Source organism: Globicephala melas, chromosome 4 (assembly GCF_963455315.2).
Source record: "Globicephala melas chromosome 4, mGloMel1.2, whole genome shotgun sequence".
NCBI lineage: Eukaryota > Metazoa > Chordata > Mammalia > Artiodactyla > Delphinidae > Globicephala > Globicephala melas.
Genome location: NC_083317.1, coordinates 136,131,969 through 136,147,402, shown reverse-complemented (window position 1 = coordinate 136,147,402; position 15,434 = coordinate 136,131,969). Strand labels below are relative to the sequence as shown.

At 44.0% G+C, this 15,434-nt stretch overlaps 1 protein-coding gene across 1 annotated transcript in view; it reads left to right on the top strand.

The window, feature by feature from the left end:
* Positions 1–15,434, top strand: part of RFTN1 (raftlin, lipid raft linker 1) — a 203,783-nt gene that overhangs the window by 46,775 nt on the left and 141,574 nt on the right. The window lies entirely within an intron of this gene.

The window sequence follows — 15,434 nt, the reverse complement described above, 5'->3', positions numbered from 1 at the left end:
TCAGATCAGCGTTCTGCATAAGATGCAGTGAAACGAAAAAGGCTAGCTGTCCCCGACAGGTATGTGCGTGTGTGCGTATGTGTGTAGATGTGTGTATGTGTGTGCATGTATGTAGGTGTGTGTATGCGTAGGTGTGTATGTGTGTACGTGTAAGTGTGTGTGTATGTATGTAGATGTGTGTATGTGTAGGTGTTTATGTGTATGTGTGTAGGTGTATGTATGTGTAGGTGTGTGTGTGTATGTATAGGTGTGTGTGTATGTGTGTGTGTGTGTACCTGTGTATGTGTGTGTGAGATAATTTTGGCAATCCTATGATTCTGAAATTTTTAGCATCCATAATTGACATGGGGTGCTAAGTTGCACCACTCATTAGATTGTACGGTTTTATTAAAAAGAAGCAAATTACCTTGTATTTGTATTAAGCAGAGCAGGGGAAAAGGAAGATGGCCTTTCTTTTAAGTCATTATTAAGTTTGGAACTGTATCCGAATTTTTTCTGTTTTGTTTAATCACACACTCTGTGTGTGTGTGTGTGTGTGTGTGTGTCCTTGTCCTTCTTAGTTGCCATCTTCTGCTGGGGACATTTTTCCTGCTGGCTCAGGAACTGCCTTGATGAAAGCTTTCAGCAATCAAATGGATAAAAATTGAACACATTCGTAAGGGATTCTTTTCATTGTTCTGCCTTATATGTTTATTTTGTGAACAACACAATAAAAAAGTCCTGTGAAATATTAAGACTTTCTTACCTCAGAGTGGCATCCTTGACTACTTGCCTTCTTTCATTTGTTTCAGCAGATTTCCAAGGTGACTGCTGAAATTCCCTGAATCTTCCAAAGATAAAAGGGCCTTTCATTGTGTTTGCTGGGACTCCTTTTTCCATATTGGGACTGTCTGGTTTAAAATCATCCCTCTCTCCTTCTTGTGTTAATCTTTAAAAATGATTATAATAAATCATTGTGATAGGAAGCAACTTAGAAAAATGGGGAGGCAGCTGGACTAAAAACCAGGGGATGGATGGATGCAATCTTCTCTTAAAGTTGACTGGTAAGTCACTAAACTGAGCTCCAGTTTCCTGAACCCATATAAAACAGGCTGGCAAACTTTTTCTGGAAAGGAAAAGATACTAAATATTTTGGTTTTTGAGGGCAATATGGTCTCTCTCACAGCTGTTCAACTCTGCCCTTGTAGAGTTACAACATGCAAAAGCAGCCCTATACAATACGTAGACGATAGGTGTGGCAGTATTCCAATAAAAATGCACAAAACCTGGCAATGGGCTGGACTTGGCCTGTGGGCCATAGTTTGCCAACCTCTGGTTTCAAAGATTAGAGGAATGAACATTGCTCTATTTTTTCTTATAGGTTTACAAGGGGGAAGATTAAATGTAATGAAAGCACTTTGAAAAATTTAAAGGAGGGATTTCTGTTTCTGGGTAAGATTGAGTAGTTTGAGGCAAACTAATGATCCCAAGAACAACAAGAAGAGCCATATAAAATGTATTTTAAAAAATCATCGTGGGGCTTCCCTGGTGGCGCAGTGGCTGAGAGTCTGCCTGCCGATGCAGGGGACACGGGTTCGTGCCCCGGTCCGGGAAGATCCCACATGCCGCGGAGCGGCTGGGCCCGTGAGTCATGGCCGCTGAGCCTTCGCGTCCGGAGCCTGTGCTCCGCAGTGGGAGAGGCCACAAGAGTGAGAGGCCTGCGTACTGCAAAAAAAAAAAAAAAAAATCATTGTGTTTGAAGGCATCTGAGAGGTGTTGAAACAATGAGGACCTGGCGGAGGTGGGGGAAGGGTGCTGAGTCTTGGTGCTGAGAAGATAAAGATTAGAGTTCAGGACCGGTTTGGGGAGGTTGGGAGGAGTGAGGGCACAGTGAACGCACGAGACCCTCAGCTGAGAGCCAAGTCCTAGGGAGAGAGGTAAACCAGCTGCTCACTGGTTCAGGGGATCAGCCCCACCCCACCCCAGCTCCGTCTGCCTAGCGGAAGAAAGGGAGAGCCATCCCCTGAGGAAGATTCATCAGAAGGCTCTTTAATTTTTTTATACGTGATGTCTGATAGTAAGCAGAAGTTATTAGTCATGCCATTGTCACTGAAAAAGCCAAGAGAGAAGCAGATAATAGAAACAGACTCATCATAGGTGATCCAGAATTTAAAAAAAAATTTAAATAACTATGATTGATATGTTCAAGAAAAAAAAATTGGGGGACTTCCCTGGTGGTGCAGTGGTTAAGAATCCACCTGCCAATGCAGGGGACACGGGTGTGAGCCCTGGTCTGGAAAGATCCCACGTGCTGTGGAGCAACTAAACCCGTGTGCTACAACTACTGAGGCTGCGCACCACAACTACTGAGCCCATGCACCACAACTACTGAGCCCACGCACCACAACTACTGAGCCCACGCACCACAACTACTGAGCCCGTGCAGTGCAACTACTGAAACGCATGCGCCTAGAGCCCGTGCTCTGCAACAAGAGAAGCCACCACAATGAGAAGCCCATGCACCGCAACGAAGAGTAGCCCCCACTCACAGCAACTAGAGAAAGCCCTCATGCAGCAATGAAGACCCAATGCAGCCAGAAATCAATCAATCAATTTTAAAAAATAAATAAAATTATATAAAAACCTTTTTAGTGGAGAAATCAGATGAAAAGATGGAAAATTTCATCAGAGAATTGGAATTGATAAAGAATCAAATGGAATCAAAGAATCAGTCAAATCTATAAAGAATCTATTCCTGGTAAAAATATCTGAACTTAAGAACAGAAGATCACATATGGCCAAAGACAAAGAGTAAGTTGGAAGTTATTCAGACTGAAGTACAGGGAGTTAAAAATGGAGCATACAGAAAAGAACTTGAGAGACAAGTGGGCCACAATGAAAACAATCTAAGATATGTATAATTGGAGTCTCAGAAGGAGAAGGCAAGGACAGAATGGGACAGAAGCAGTATTTGAAGAGCTCATGGCTAAGAATTTCCCCAAACTTGTGAGAGATATCAACCCACAGATTCAAGAACCTGTGCAAACTCCGAGCATAATAAATATAAAGAAAAAAATAGAGTGCTGAATGGATAAAGATGTTATTAGAAACACACAACACCCTGGCATTTTAGGTTTCTGTTACTGGTGGGTGAGACCCATCAGAGGATGAGACGCCAGCCTCAGGCTTATGTCTTTACCTCCCTGACCCCTCTCCTCCTCCAACCGAACCCGTCTACTCACAGTCCCTTGCATTTTCCCGCTCTCTGCTTTTGTCAAGCTCAACCCGTAACACCAGCCCTTGGCACCTCCCATTTCCAGGCACCCTTACCTCTGGCCTTATCGTTGTCACAGTTAACGTCCTCAAGGCACGTGTAAGGTCAAGTGATAGCTGTATCCATTAAGGTGCTGTATTGGGTTCCTAAGGCTGCTGTAACAAACTACCCCAAACATGGAGGCTGAAATCAACAGAAATTTATTCTCTCACAGTTCTAGAGGCCGGAAGTCTGAAATCAAGGTGGAGCAGGGCCATACTCCCTCTGGAGTCTCTGGTGGGGGGGGGGGCATCTGTTTCATACTACTTTCAGCTTCTGGGGGCTGACGGCAACCCTTGGCCTGTAGCTGTACCTCTCTGGGCTCTGTCTTCACGTTGCCATCTGCTCTGTGTGTCTGTGTCCTTTTCTGTGTATCTGTCTTGAAACTCCCTCTGCCTCCTTTTCTAAGGTTGCACGTGATGGCATTTAAGGTCCACCTGGACCATCCAGGAAAAATAAACTCCTCCTGTCAGAGTCCTTAACTTAATCGCCTCTTTTGCCATCTAAGGTAATATTTACAGGTCCTGGGGACTAGGTGGTGGACATCTCTTTTGGGGGCTACCATTGAGCCCATTAAAGGTGATGATGTTGTACTAATAATAGTAATTGCTTAGAAAGGTAATATGTGTCTAGAACTGTACTAAGTGCATTACAGGCATCATCTTCTTTAGTTCTTGAACCACCTGTCTAAGATAGGGGCCATCATTACCACCTTTGTACAGGTGAAAACTCTCAAGCTCAGAGAGGTAAGTACTTGCTAAGGTCACCTTGCAGCTAGTGAGTGGTTAGAGGCAGGATTTGAACCCAAGCATTTAGGCTTTGGAACTCCTTCCCTAGCCTTCCCGGTAAGCTGGATTTCTGGTTGGACTGTTGGTGGCAGCTGGCTTTTAGAGCTTGGGCCCCGGGTGCTACTTTTTAGCTCTAAAATTCTATGATCCTATGAGATCTTATCAGAAAAAACAAAAACAAAAAACTCCAAGCCTGGATTATTAAGAATAAAACACATTTTAATCTGCCAGGTAATGGAGAAGAATTTGCTTACGCTGCTTACAAACGAAGCTGATGTGAATTTACTGTTGCACGTTTTGATATTTGCTGATGGCAGGGGCGTTCTGGAGTCACCGGCCAAATCTATACCATCTGAGTAAATTGAGGTAATTACTCAGATTATTTAGACCCTGCCTTCCAGATAATGGAGGGAAATGGGTTTATTAATTTGAAGTAGCTAGGCAATTGGGCCTGCCTCCTTTGATAATGTAAACATGGTCCTAGTGTGTAATTGCATAATTGGCTGAAAGGGCTCTATTCTTTCTCTTGAAGCGTCTGCTATTGTCTGTGGCCTGGCCCTTGGGTTACAGCGTGTTAGATTACTACTGACAAACCCCGGTATTTAGCTTGGCTTTCCTAATGAAAAATACATACATATATGTGTATGTGTTTATATACGTGTGTGCATGTATATGTATATTTTTAAATTAAAAATGAGAATATGGGGTATTTTGAAGTTTGACTATTGCTGATAATTCATGTAAGAATTTTAAAGAAATATTTGCTTCCAAGGCAAACGGCCTTCGAGTCTATGTGAGGAGATTGGCCCCGCTTTATAAGAGGTTTATTCTTTGACTCCCTACCAGAACGTCTGTATTTGAATGTAGCAGAGATTAGGCCTTGTCAAAGATGGTCAAAGGAAAATGACCTTCGGTTTGTTAGCTGCTACCTAATCTTTGCCCAGTGGGGTCTGTGTTGTGGTTTTGCTGTTGGGTCACAGACATTTTTCTCCATCCTTCCTAGGCCTGGTGCTGGCCCCTGTTGTCACAGCAGCTGGGCTGCCTCGGGAGCCTCCGTGGGCCTTTATATATCTCCCTTTCCAGAATGACTGGTGTCTTCTGAGATGGCTTCATTTTTTTTTTTTTTTTTTTTTTGCGGTACGTGGGCCTCTCACTGTTGTGGCCTCTCCCGTTGCGGAGCACAGGCTCTGGACACGCAGGCTCAGCGGCCATGGCTCACGGGCCCAGCCACTCCGCGGCACGTGGGATCTTCCCGGACCGGGGCACGAACCCGTGTCCCCTGAATTGGCAGGCGGACTCTCAACCACTGCGCCACCTGGGAAGCCCGGCTTCATTTTATATTGGGGCTGAGCCTGCTTTGCCTATCATTTTGTTGAGGAAATCTGGTCGTTCAAGGGTAGGGGCTGCCTTATGAAGGGTAAAATTCTTTGCGGGGGGGTTGGAGGTGGGAGGGAGTGGGCCATGTCACAGCCGTGGAGGCCACCTGTCTCAGATATTCTGAAGTCATCTGGTTCTAGAAGATTCTTCCTGGTTTCAGACCTTTCCTCCTGAATTTTGACTTGGAAAATGAGGCTCACGTGATGTCTGTTCACGTCTCTCATTTGCATAACAGGCCTCTGATATGATACTTCTACCTAAGTCAAAAAAAAGAGAAAACTGGGAGGAAAATGTCAGTTAAAATGAAATATTCACCACCCAGCCTTTGACTGAAATGTGCAGCTTGGGTCTTGGCCGATGGTGTTGGTGATTGACACCATTGATCCGAGTGTTCCATTCCCTGCCTCACTTTGCTTGCCCAGATGTGGTCCAAAGAGTTCAGAGGGCTGTTCAGACAAAACTGGGCTCAGTACATTCAGATGAAATGTCCACCTGGGCTTCCTGAGGTCTTCCCTGTGGGTGTGAGTTTATTTATAACTTGATGGGCCTTGGGGGAAGGAGAAGGGAGGAGAGGGGGAGTCTCCCAAAATGAAAACCAAATACAGTTACTATAAACCTCCCCACGTGCAACTCACCACCAGCCTCCAATAAACGTACAAATATCAAAATAACACACAACAGAAGAAAATAATGCAAAAGAGAAATTGAGACAATTTCGGTGTTTTACAGGGCCAGAAAATTCCATGTGATTTACTTCTTCTGCAGTGTATATGTTACAGACTGTACTACATTATCTGATTGTAGGTAATGTTCGTGTAGATATAGATCACCACTAAAACTCAGAAAAATTCAAACCAAAGCTATGTCCACATACAATGTTGAAATCAGCCAATCATGTGGAAAATTCAAGCTTTTAAAAACCTCTTGGTTTTAGTTATCTGAGAAGAAAACATCACATTTAATTTTCTTAGTTTTCTGTTTTAGTCTGCAAATGTCAAATAGCTCAAAGTTATAGGAAAAAAAAGAGATGAACTGAATGTATATAAATATTAGAGTTTACTTTTTTCTAGCATTTAAACAAGTAATAGTGGTCAACATTTCTGTAATAAGATGTTCTTTTTCATCTTTTTTCTATATCATGATACTGACTAGGTCATTATAGATAGAAGTGATAGTCAGGCAAGTGAATTCTAGAAAAACTAGAATTTTTAAGAAAATTTTGAGTGTAGATTTGAGTTTGAGTTTTCAGTCTTTTGACATATGGGAAATGAAAAATGGTCTTTCACTAGGGCAAAAGACTCTTCATGTAAGAGTTTAGATGTCTGAAATACTTTTTGGGCATTACTCAGTCCTTTTTGGTTCTGTTCATTCAGTAAAAATCGAGGTGTACTGGTTTGTAACTTTACAGAATCCATGAAGCCGAGCATTATATTTTCAATTTACTCTACAGATTTTTGTACTTGCAATCTGCTAGAAAAAAAAAAGATGAACAAACTCTCTATGTGTGTAAAATAAAAGTAACTGTAGCCTGAGACACTCTTCAAAAGGGACTAAAGTTTATGGAAAGTTGCCATGGTTTTGAGAATTCTTTTGGCTTCTTTGTGCTTTGGGTTTGTTTTGTACGCCTCTGAGTTTTTAGTTGCTGGAATTTGACATCTAAATAAAAGGCTGTTACTATGATATGTAAATAGAATGGGTTGAGATACTTGTCATTATGAATATTGAAAGGGCAATTTACGATTTACAAAGACCGAAAAGCTCAATAAAGATCCGTATTGAAGAGCTGGTGCAATAGGAAAGCTGTAGATAGATGGGCTTCTTGCGGATGAACAGAATTAATGACAATTGAGAGGAAAAATGGACTTCTCTGGTAGAAAGACGTTTTCCAAATGTCAGCAAGAACAGTACTCTCTCCTTTCCTCTGCCCTCACCTGGGCTAAAGGCTCTACTACCTGAGGCCCCAGGACCCACCCTGAGCCTAACTGGACCCTAATAGTACAGCAGACAGGTGCTCTGTGGATCTGTTTCCATCCCTGCCCACTAGACTGTGTAAGTAAAAGTCCCCATTGGCCAGACACCTCGTCTGGTTTCTTTTTATCTCCCTGGCACCTAGTACAAGCCTGGCACGTAGCAGGTGCTCAGTAAATGTCTATTGAATTAATATGTCTTGATGGCAAAAAATCTTCCTTTGGTAGGAATAATTTATGTATTCATCTTATTCCCTATCCTATGATGAGTCGTAGTTTAATTTTTGCTTCACGTAGCATTTACCATTTTCAATCAGAGGAACTGAAACAAAAAATGAGAATTTTATTAGTTAAAATTCATAGAATTCAGTAACTTCTTTGGTAAGTTTGTAATGCTTATACTTCTGAAGTTTGAGCTTAAAACTGCCTTGAGACTTTTGGGGTACCTTGTATATTGTCAAAGAAGGTTTACTAATAACTGGTGTTTGGTGTGTACTTACTATGTCTTAGGTAGCTAACCCTTTTGATTTCTATAAAGATCCTGACACACAGATACTGTTGCTGTCCTTTTTTGTGCTTGGGGAGGCAAATGCACCAAGAGATTAAATAACTCACCCAATGCCACCCAGCAAGTGTCCAAGCCAGGATTTGAACCCAGGAGATCTCACTGTAGAGGCTGCACTCCTAACCACTAAGGGAACCTGCCTCTGGGGAGTGACTGGCCTGAATGTGCTATTTGTTGAAGGGACTTCATTTACCCAGGCAGGCCTGTCCCTTAGTGGAGACATTGCACAGCCTGTGTAGAAGCAGTAAGTCATCTGTACCAGCAGAGGCCATAAAACACATGTGCTGAACTATAAAATTTTAAACAGCCAGTTTTCTTGTCACAGAAAGTTGCACATTTACTTGTTGAAGTTCTCCTAGAGCTGGCATCCGTCATTCTGTAAACTTTTTATGGACGTGGTGGACACAAGGAACGTTTAGATTTTACGACAGAAATGATTCTTGAAACAGTTGACATCTCTGTGTCAGCCAGAGGCCAGCAGTTCTCAGAGTGTGGTCTGGAAACCCCTGGGAGTCCTTAAGGACAAAATAATAGTGAGATCTTTATTTGCCTTTTTTCGCTCTTATTCTGTCATGTCACTTTTATTCTGTCACGAGTCCATGGTAGAATATTCTAGAGGCTACATGAAATAATTAGCATCATCGCTAATTAACATGTGCTTGGATATTATTGTTTAAAAAAATCGTAGTTTAGGGCTTCCCTAGTGGCGCAGTGGTTGAGAGTCCGCCTGCCGATGCAGGGGACACGGGATCGTGCCCCGGTCCGGGAAGATCCCACATGCCGCGGAGCGGCTGGGCCCGTGAGCCATGGCCGCGGAGCCAACAGTGAGAGGCCCGCGTACCGCAAAAAAAAAAAAAAATCTTAGTTTAAAATTTTCTAATATAATAAATTTCACTAGATATAATCCACATAAACAGAAGCTCTTAGGGAGTTTCCCAGAATTGTTTTTTTTTTTTTTTTTTTTTGCGGTACGCAGGCCTCTCACTGTTGTGGCCTCTCCCGTTGCGGAACACAGGCTCCGGATGCACAGGCTCAGTGGCCATGGCTCACGGGCCCAGCCGCTCTGCGGCATGTGGGATCTTTCCGGACCGGGGCACGATCCCGTGTCCCCTGCATCGGCAGGCGGACTCTCAACCACTGCGCCACCAGGGAAGCCCCCAGAACTTTTAAGACTGAAAGAAAGATTCTTTTTTTTTTTCTTAGAGTTTGGTCAATAAATATAATTTATTTAGTAATAAATTTATTCCAAATATACCTGAGTTTGCAATCCCTTTGCAATGTGTAAGCAGTTGGGCAAAATGAAATTTGCCTGAGAAAGACAAGCTATTCTTCTCTTTGAGCTACCTCACATCTTTTAGAATATCCTCAAAGCCCTGAGTACCTTATCTCCTGAAAGGAAGGGTATTCTTTCTATCTTCGGTCTCCAAAGATTGGGTCTTCATTCTAACCTACAGAGCGCACAGCCCTCGTTACTGTAATTGTTAATAAGGCAGCCTGCTGAGTGGCAGAGGCCATTTTTCTGTGTGATCAAAACTAAGCTGCATCCCTCCTTCCTGACCTTTCCTCCACTCCACTTGGAGGTTTTGAGAATTAGCGGTTCGTAGCTTAAGTGCCCTTAATCAGTTCATCTTACATTACAATGTGAAGTTTCTCTCCTGTTCAGCAGAGAACTTGATTTTCATTTGATATTTGCGACCACAGAATAGTAAGTGGATTCCCAGGAAATTTCATGGAGAGGAATGAAAATGCAGAGATGGGGTGGAGAGCGTGGGGATGTCGAGCTAATTGATTAGTTTAGAACCTTCTAATTTCCATGAGGAGTGGAGGGGCCCAATTTGTCTTTCTCCTTCTTGGCATGGTATTCTCGCAGATTGTCTGATGTTTCATTATCATCTTGACAGAACAGCTGATGTCTAATTCTGTTGAGTAGGATATCCGTTGTGTTTTTGCCATGTGCATTTATTATTTCGTGATTAGATTATTTGGACTCTATTAGTTGATTATCTGAGAGCTGGGGGAGTGAGCTCAGAGGAGAGTGGACCTCTCTGGGCCCTGAATTTTCAGTGTCACGGGTCCTTTGAATATAGCGGACACCTTCTCCCCCAGTGCTAATAGATTGGGCTTTGGGGACCATAAATGCCTGGCGTGAATGTCCTCTCCTCATAAAACTTCTGGGCAGAATGTCCCTTCTTCAGAATTTTCCTCAGCTCTACATACGGCCAGCTTCCTAGTTTCCTGCCTGTCATCACTGGCCCCTCGCCTGGTTCCAGGGTTAATGTGTGCGCTTGTCATCCCGAGGTTTTTATTTTCCCGCCCCTGACCTGTTTATGGAGCATCTTCCCTGTGGGTTTGAAAACGCCCAGTTTCTAGCGTGAGGATTTTCACACCCACACGCAAAGCTCAGGCGAACACATTGTGTTCATTGGCCAAATAAACGTCCTTGGTGTCCCCTGCCCCCTAAAAATAACATCATTCCTCCAAGCAACAGTTCCAGAAAGTCATCACAGAGCAAGTTTTTCTCACAACCACACACCACCTGAACAAACCGGGGTGGCTCTGCAAATGCTTCTGCAGCTGCTCCCTTAACCCCACTGGTGCCCGACCACCCGCCTGGAGCCTCCATCACTCGCCCAGACAAGGCCGGGTACCGGAGCGGGGACTTCGCTGGCTGCCAGCCCTCATGTGTCAGCCTGTCTTGCCACCTCTTTGGAGGACCAGGGATCTTGGGGGAGGCGACATGGTGCAGAGGAAGAGGCAGCTTTACCCATCTGTCCTTCCCAGTAACTGACTCTGTATTCGTTCTCTCCTAGTTAGTTGTTTATTCGTTTGCTGAGTATTTATTGAATTCTGGTTATCAGCTAGGCAAAGAGGAGGCCAGTTGTGAGGGGACTCAGTGGGCAAGACAAAGTTCCAGCCTCTCTGGGGGAGGTGCTTAGAAACTGTGAGAGCTCCGGGGTGTCTGGAGGAAGGCTGAGGGGTAGGCTGAGGAAGCTTCTTCTGGAAAGAGCTGTGAAAGATGATAGGGGTTCTCTAGGCAGACAGGGACAGACAGGGAGAGGAGAAGGTAGGCTGGGATCTCGTCGGTCTGCGTGGATTCCCACTTCCGCCACCACGCAGGCATCACTGATCCATTGGGAACTATCTCCTGGCGAGCTCACCCTTTGCCCACGGTCTTTTCCAGAACATGGCTCCTGAAGCCTGTCACACAGTCCTTCTCAAACGTGAGGGAGCAAAGGAAGCAAATGGCCCTGGTTGTCCAGATGCAGATCCGACTCAGTAGATCGGGAAATGGCCCGGGAGTCTGCACGCGTAAGCAAGCCTCCCTCGCCCCGCCCTCAGGTGATCGTGATGCAGGTGTGCTCAGCAGCTGTGTTGAGAAATAGGCCCTTGATCTCCCTGGGTTTACACAGGAGTACATGCCTAAAAGATTCAGTGTATAGTAAACCGTGCAAACTTATTTTTGTTGATAGGTAAAGCAAAGTGAAATTCCAGGCTTTGGTAATTAGAGCCAGGCTTTTCATCTACAAAGAATATCCAGTGGGATTTTCAAAAAACGTGTGGGAATCAGGACAGTTCTTAGTGGGGCGGCCCTGTGCACCGTAGCTGTCCAGCTTGCTTGGCCTTTACCCAAAGTGGTGATGAGCAGAGACAGCCATCCCCTGTGAGGACCACTGGACCAAACATTGGGGCCATGGGGTTTTTGTGGGGGGAAGGTGTGCCAGCCTGTGTTTTTTTACTCAGGTAGCTGGTGTAGACAGTGTATGGAGAGCAGCCTGGAGGCATCGTGGAGATCAGGAAGGCTGAGGCGGCGGCAGTGCAGAGGAGGGGGCCTCATAAAGGAGAGTTCAAGAGAGGCTTGATAGGATGCAGCGACCGATTGGATGTAGAGAGGAGCGAGAGGTAGATGGAGGCATCTGTGTTGTTTCAGATTTCGGTCTCTGTCACCCTCGGCTGTGATGCTGTAAACCAAATGAGAAAATGCAGGAGGCAGGGCAAGTGCTGGGAACATGAAGGGACTTTGTTTTGAACATGTTGAATTTTGATGCCTTGTGGGATTTGCTGATAGAGATTTTTCTGGACCAACTGCAGATGTGGGTCTGGAGCTCAGGAGACGGAGACTTAGGAGTGTGGGCCACATGGAATCGTCAGGAAGGAAATAGTGGTTGGAGCCAAGGAGTGCATGAGGTGTGGTTCAGGTGTGTAATTCCTCCTGGCCAGTTAGGAAAGGGGGTCACAGGGACATGGGCAGCGACGGTCCTGCTGGTATTGGAGACCACGACTCTGTGTTGTGACTCTCTCCAGCAGTCCCCAAATAGTGTGGGTCCGGGGGTGGGAGTGGGGGAGAAGCCTCAGTTTCCCCTTTTGCAAAATGAGAGTCTTTTCCGACTCTAAAGTTCCAACAGTGTGTGTGTGTTTTGAATTGTCGAGAAAAATATGTTACTAGGCATGAACACGAGGAATCTGCAATCTAAATTTGAATAGTATTGAGTGGGCGGAGAAGAAAGGCATCTCAGTAGCTTCAGAAGAAAGAGGGTCCTGGATATTTAACTCATTCTCTTCCGGGGCTGTTGGCCCTGCTCAAACCCTCTATTCCTGGACCTCAGCACATGTGTACAGGACTGTTCTGGGGGCCAAGCACTGCCTAGCACCGTAGCGGAAACCCAGTTCTAGGCACTCATTTATCTTAGGGGTTAGTGGCATCACCTTCAACTATAAATGGGGTTTTAAAATATTAACCCAATCCTTTCATTTAGAAAGGATGCTATGTAACCCAGAAGCCTTGAAGTTTTAGAGGTTTTGATCATGTACACTTTTAAAACTTTTATGTCAGGAAAAGACAAACAAAATTGCAATACAGGCACATCTCAGAGGTACTGCGGGCTCAGTTCCAGACGCTACAATAAAGTGAATATCACAATAAAGCAAGTCACAGAAATATTTTGTTTTCCCAGTGTATATAAAAATTATGTTTATACTATAGTCTGTTAAGTGTGCGGAAGCATTATATCTAGACACTGTGTACATCCCTTAATTAAAAAATACTTTATTGCTCGGAATTCCTTGGTGGTCCAGTGGTTAAGACTGGGGGTTTTCACTGCCGTGGGCCCGGGTTCAATCCCTGGTTGGGGAACTAAGATCCCGTAAGCTGCACGGTGTGGCAAAAAAAACAAAACAAAACTTTATTGTCAAAAAAGTGTTAACCATCATGTGGCCATAAAGGGTTGCCATAAACCTTCAATTTGTCAAAAATGTAGTACCTGTGAAGGACAGTAAAATGAGGTATGCCCGTATGCATAACAGATAAAGGACTAGTACCCATCTTCGAGAAAAATCTTATGCAAATCAGTAAGAAAAAGATAAGCCGGGTTATGTGAAAATGGGCAGCAGGAATCTTAACTGAAGAGTATGACATATATAATTGTATATAAAAAGAGTCTCACCTCGTTACCAGTTATAGAAATTCAGAATAAAATAACAAAATCATTTTCCACCTACTGGATTCGTAATGTGGGGAAATAGGCATAGATTGGACTGTGAATTGGTCAGACCGTTTCGTAGGGCACTTCGGGAATTCCTATCAAATCCTGAGCCCGTAAAGATATATGAACATGGGCTTTTGGAAGAGCATTAACAGCAATGACACGAGGAGAACAGAGGTGAATGGGGAAACCTCGTTACAGTGGCACCTCCCGCCCCAGCCCAGGGGATGCTCAGACCAGGTATTGCTCAAACTCTTTGTAGAGGTCTGCCAAGGCACCTGGTGACCTCCTGGCCTTGACCTTTGTCTTCTGCCTGCCCCTCTGCACTGTGGGCAGGAGTCCAGGGACATGGAGAAGATCAGCAACATGTTATTTGCCTTTGCTCACCTGAATTACGTCAGTGCCCACTTTATAAACATCTTTGAATATCACTGCAAATTTAAATTTTAATATTGGATTTGCTTTTAAACAGTTGCTTTACTTTCGTGTGCCATACCCTGAAATGAAGCAAGTTTGGTTTCTGATGGTGATTTATAATCACTAGGTAGCCCTTCTTATTCTTCTGGTTCCCGCATTGTAGATTTCCTGCCTGTGAACATGGTGCACACATCCATGCTGTACTTCTCTTTTCCATCGTGATTACACTGCCAAATTCATTGAAGAAATAAACGCTGCATTTCAAAGAAAGGCTTTGCTGTGATCAGCCTTTCAAGGAAAACACTGATCCAAGCAGCTGACTCTTGATGGAACGGAAACACAACGCAGAACCTTGGAAGGAGCACCCTGGAGGCCACAGTTGTGCAGAAGCAAGGAGACGGTGCCCATTGGTTTCTAGGAATCCTTTTGTTCTGAGCCTGCCACACCCGTTACAGTTCTGTGGTACAGTGAAAAGAGCACGATGTGTAGTCCAGGGGTCTTTCAGAGTCCTGATTCTGCTGCTAGGTGTGTGTCTATGGCCAGTTGTTTAATCCCAGGGGACATCAAGTTATGATCTGTAAAATGAGGGGACTGACTGGCTTGGGCAATTAGGGAGACTTCATAGTGTCAAGGTTAAAGGAATAGGCTCTGAATGCCTGGGTTTGAATCTTAGGTCCACCACTTACCAGCTGTGCAACGTTGGGAAAGTTACTCAACCTCTCTGATCCAGAGTTTCCTCATTTTTAAAATGGAGATAATAATAATACATAGCTCAAGGGTGGTTTGATAATTAAATGAGGATGCATGTAAAGCAAATAAAACAATGTCTGGCATAAGATATATGTTCAATGGAAGTTAGCTATCATTGTTATCACTGTTGTTAGTATTACTTCTGAAATACTTCTATCATTGTCACAACCATCATCATCGTCATCATCGTCTTTAAGGGCTCCTTTAGCTATAAAATCCTTGGAAACCATGGTTCTCAGGAAGGCAGGTTAGAAAGCACTAAAACACTAAGTGGAAAAGAATATGATAGCTGGGGAAGAACAGGCTGCAGGGTCGTCAGATGACAGTTGACTTGTCCCCAGCCTGACTTTAGCTACGTTTCTCCACTCACAGCTGTCTAAACTCCGGGATGGATGTTTCCTATTCCTTGTCTTACTGAAGGGCTTGGCAATGCTGGCCACTCCCTCATTGTCACAGCTGAGACCAATATTGGTTAGTAAATCAAAAAAGTCGGTTTGTACAGAGAATCATTCATATATATATATATGTAATATGCCTTAAACATTTAATTTAGCATCAAACACAAAAATGTACATTCATGTGCCTGTCTCTTAGATGTGGGGATGTGTTCTTTGACCATGTTTCTGATTAAAGATCTACATTATCTTTTTGTGTTAACCCTCAATATACCATCTAAACTTTTCAATTAAAATTTTTTTTAAGATAGAGGGAGACCTTCGATGCACACAAAGCAATCAGAGTATAACATTGTACACTGAAAAGTTACTTCTCCCTTCCTCTCTTATTATTTTCTCTCTC